This window comes from Nycticebus coucang, chromosome 13 (genome assembly GCF_027406575.1).
Source record: "Nycticebus coucang isolate mNycCou1 chromosome 13, mNycCou1.pri, whole genome shotgun sequence".
Classification (NCBI taxonomy): domain Eukaryota; kingdom Metazoa; phylum Chordata; class Mammalia; order Primates; family Lorisidae; genus Nycticebus; species Nycticebus coucang.
Window position 1 is genome coordinate 16,096,773 of NC_069792.1, and position 3,913 is coordinate 16,100,685.

The 3,913-nt window shown below is 43.0% G+C and overlaps 1 non-coding gene across 1 annotated transcript; it reads left to right on the forward strand.

Annotated features, from left to right (window-relative positions):
- Nucleotides 1-959: 959 nt before the first annotated feature.
- Nucleotides 960-1,062, forward strand: LOC128564097 (U6 spliceosomal RNA). The gene has a single exon (XR_008373984.1). It is a non-coding gene; the product is annotated as a U6 spliceosomal RNA (small nuclear RNA).
- Nucleotides 1,063-3,913: the final 2,851 nt, after the last annotated feature.

The following is a 3,913-nucleotide window of genomic DNA, read 5'->3' on the forward strand; positions in this document are numbered from 1 at the left end:
CAAGAAAACGGGACAGAACAATATGGTTCTCTGAGCCAAACTCAGGAAATTAAGTAGGATGCCAAATTCAGAAAGTGCCAAAAGTCAAGGTTGTCATGACAACGTGAACTCAGCAACAAGCAAAACCCATTCATCAAGAGTATGTACACTTGGGCCTGGCAGAGTGGCTCATGCCTCTAATCCTAGCACTCTGGGAGGTCAAGGTAGGTAGATTGCTTGAGCTCAAGAAGTTTGAGACCAGCCTGAGCAAGAGCAAGACCCCATCTCTACTAAAAATAGAAAAACTAGCCAGGTGTCATGGCGGGCACCTGTAGTCCCAGCTATTCAGAGGCTGAGGCAATGGGGTTGCTTGAGCCCAGGAGTTTGAGGTTGCTATGAGCTATGATGTGACAGCACTGTACTCATGGAGACAGAGTGAGACTATATCTCCAAAAAAAGAGGAAAAAACTATATATACTTAGCAGCTTTGCACAGTTATGTTCTATTGAAAGTAACTTTCCTGCAAAGATCCAGAACCCTTTATAGCTATGCATTAGCTCCTAGTCTGTTGCTGCAAGGCAAAAGTGGTTTGCCTAACCAAACTCAATTTCACAAATATTTACATGTCATCCACAATGTGCGAGATACATAAGACATGGAGCTAAGATCTGAGGGCCTGCAAAGGTGGATAAGACATGAAGTCTGATGCCAAGGAACTTTTCACCCTGGCTGACGCTTGCAAGTATGCAATGATGGTGGGGAAAGTCCACTAAGCAGAAAACTGGAGAGAGGCCTGAGACTGCTGGGGGTGATGAAAGGCCTCATGGGTCAGGTGGCATCTGAAATAGGCTTCGAAGGATGAATGGGATATTTTCAAGAAGGCGGTATGGCAGGAACATGAAAATAAGAGCTCAGAAGCTGGAAAGCGCAGGGTGTGTAGGGCAATAGTAACAGTCTGGATGAAATCAAGATTACAGTGCTCACTTTGGCAGTGCATATACTAAAATTGGAATGATACAGAGAAGATTAGCACAGCCCCAGTGCCAGGATGACACACAAAATCTTGAAGCATTCCATATTTTTAGGACGAAAATCACTTTAAAACAAAACTTTTGCACAAGAATGTTTGTTGCAGCTGAATTCATAGTTGCCAAGTCTTGGAGGCAACCCAAACACCCATCAACCCATGAATGGATTAACAAGTTGTGGTATATGTATGCCATGGAATACTATTCAGCCATAAAAAAGATGGAGACTTTACATCTTTTATGTTTAACTGGATGTAGTTGGAACACGTTCTTCTTAGTAAAATAGCTCAAGAATGGAAAATATTCAATGTACTCAATAGTATTATGAAACCAACATATAAACATTCCCTCACACAAATGATAAAACACAAATACAGTCTAGTGAATGGGAGGGCAATTCACTGGAGGAGGGAGGGCATTTGGTGGGATCTTACCTAATGTGCATAATTCAAGGGTATTCAGGTGGGTGAGGAGCTCTCCTACGACTTGAACTTTACCTTAGAAGTGAGAACAATGTAACCTAAAAATTTGTACTCTCTTATTAATTTGAAATTAGAAAAAAGGGGGGGAAGATTATAGGAAAGGGTCCAGTTGCTTGAATATGATATTCCTACTTGTCTTATAAAGCCAGGGTCTAAAATGATGGTAAGTGGTAATATACTCAGCAGATTACAGTGTTTTCAAACAGGATATTATGCCAATTTGAAAGGTCAAATGTCTGTTTACTGTCTCTACCTTACCTGATTTCCCTATTACCAGACTTACTTTCAGAAAAACTCTCATCTGATTTTTTTGTTCATGCTCTTTTTGTGGCCACATGTCTTGGCCCATATCATTGCTTTGTACCTGACATGCAAAGTGGAAATTATCATATCAGTTTTCAGATAAGGAGATTGACAATTACAGGCAAGTTTCCCAAGAGCACACAAAGAAGGTGATGGTGCTACAGGGGTGTAAACATTGTCTGTGTGACTACAAAGCTTGAGCTATTTTCCTTTTTTTTTTTTGGTAGAGTCTCACTTTATCACCCTCAGGAGAGTGCCATGGCATCACTGCTCACAGCAACCTCCAACTCTTGGGCTTAGACGATTCTCTTGCATCAGCCTCCGGAGTCGCTGGGACTACAGGCACCCGCCACAATGCCTGGCTATTTTTTTGTTGCAGTTTGGCAGGGGCCGGGTTTGAACCCGCCACCCTTGGTATATGGGGCTGGCGCCCTACCCATTGAGCCACAGGCACCGCCCAGCCTGAGCTATTTTCTTACTTTTATCATTGAACTTACCACACTGTATTGTAATTATTTGTGTGAACAGATCTCCCTCAGTGAAGCTGGGAGTAACTTATGAATAAAATTTGTATCAATTCTGTATCCTTGGAGTCTAGTCCCGTGACTGTCACATAGCAGGACCTAAGTAAGTTTTGTTAAATGAGGAATAAATAAATTTCTGAAGGCAAGGAGTTCTTTCTTCTTACATTGCAAAATCTTTTTCTATATAGCAGTAATGTCAATTGTATGACCTGTTATACCCAACACCCAGTGGGTTTTATTCATCACCTGATCATTTGTAATAATAATAAGAAAACGTGAACTTCATGAATGTCCCTCCCTTCGTCCTAATTCATGCTTGCATATTTTTTTTTTGTTCTGCCCAACATTTGTGCCCAATGGTATTGAAAATAATCAATCTCCAATCCTACGGGTATCCTTGGAGGACAACACAAGGATCTAGCACCTTCACCAACAGGGTTTTTATTTTCCAGGGTCCAGAGGCCCCCTCGGTACAGAACTACATAATTTGTAACAGCACAGGGTACCGCTGGCCCCTCAGCATTCTGTGTGAGCTGGCTCCCAGGACAGCGTTGGCCTGAACTGTGGCTTCCCTCCTCTTCTGGAAGCTTTTTATCATCTAAGGGCACTCTAGATGCCCTTAGACTTTCCCTGATTATGATCATTTGCTCTTTGGCTATTACTTGACCTAACCCCAGTAAGCTCCGCAGGCACCTTTGTCCTGCAGGCTTCCATATCCTGCCTCGGGCTCTTTCTACAAGATCTGTCATATTAAATGCTTCTCAAGAAACATGTTACCTACGCTTCCTGCATGGCCCTTCCCAGGTTCTAGTTTCCAAGTACTGGAAAGACTGCCAGCATCTTTTCAAAGCAACAAACTAAGAAACCTTGGAGAAGTATCGAATTCATCTTCTAGCCCATATTCAGAATTCTAAATTGGTTGCCAAATTGTGCCAATGTTTTCTGTAACAAATTTCTCATAACTATCCCTTCCCTTCTATCCCTCTCTCACCACAGCTTTGTTGAGCTTCTTATATTTCCCCAACACTCTTTGCCTTTAGACGAGGCATATTACTGCTGACAAAGGTATTTCCTCCACCTTCTGCTCTAAATGGGGGCTATGGCACTGTGAAGCCAAGATGGAATTCCACGGGTTAAAGGCCTTCACTGCGTGCTTCATCAAAAGACTAGAATTACCTGGATTCTTTAGCCTCCTTCCACTTCCAAAGTCTCCTTCCCTTGCCAGGTTTCCTTATAAATCCCACTCTACCCTGCTCCTTGGGTTTCTCCTGCAGCTTCTCTATTCCCTTACATGGTGTTAGAAATGTTCTCCTCCCTTGGAGCTTTGCTAGGTCCTCTTCGATTGGGAAATAGTGCCAGCACCACCTCTAACATACATGCAGAATCTCCATCTCCACTGCTGCCCTGGGGCTGGTCACCCTGGCTTCTTCCAGGATTACAGCAGTTAGATTCTGCAGGCCTACCTGCCTGCCTGCCCCACTGCTTTTTTCTCAACTCAGCAGCTCCAGTGATCCTTTGGAAAATCAAATCAAATCACTTTACTCCTCTACTTAAAACCCTGAATGAATCCCTCCAAGCCACTGGTAGCAAAGGCAGT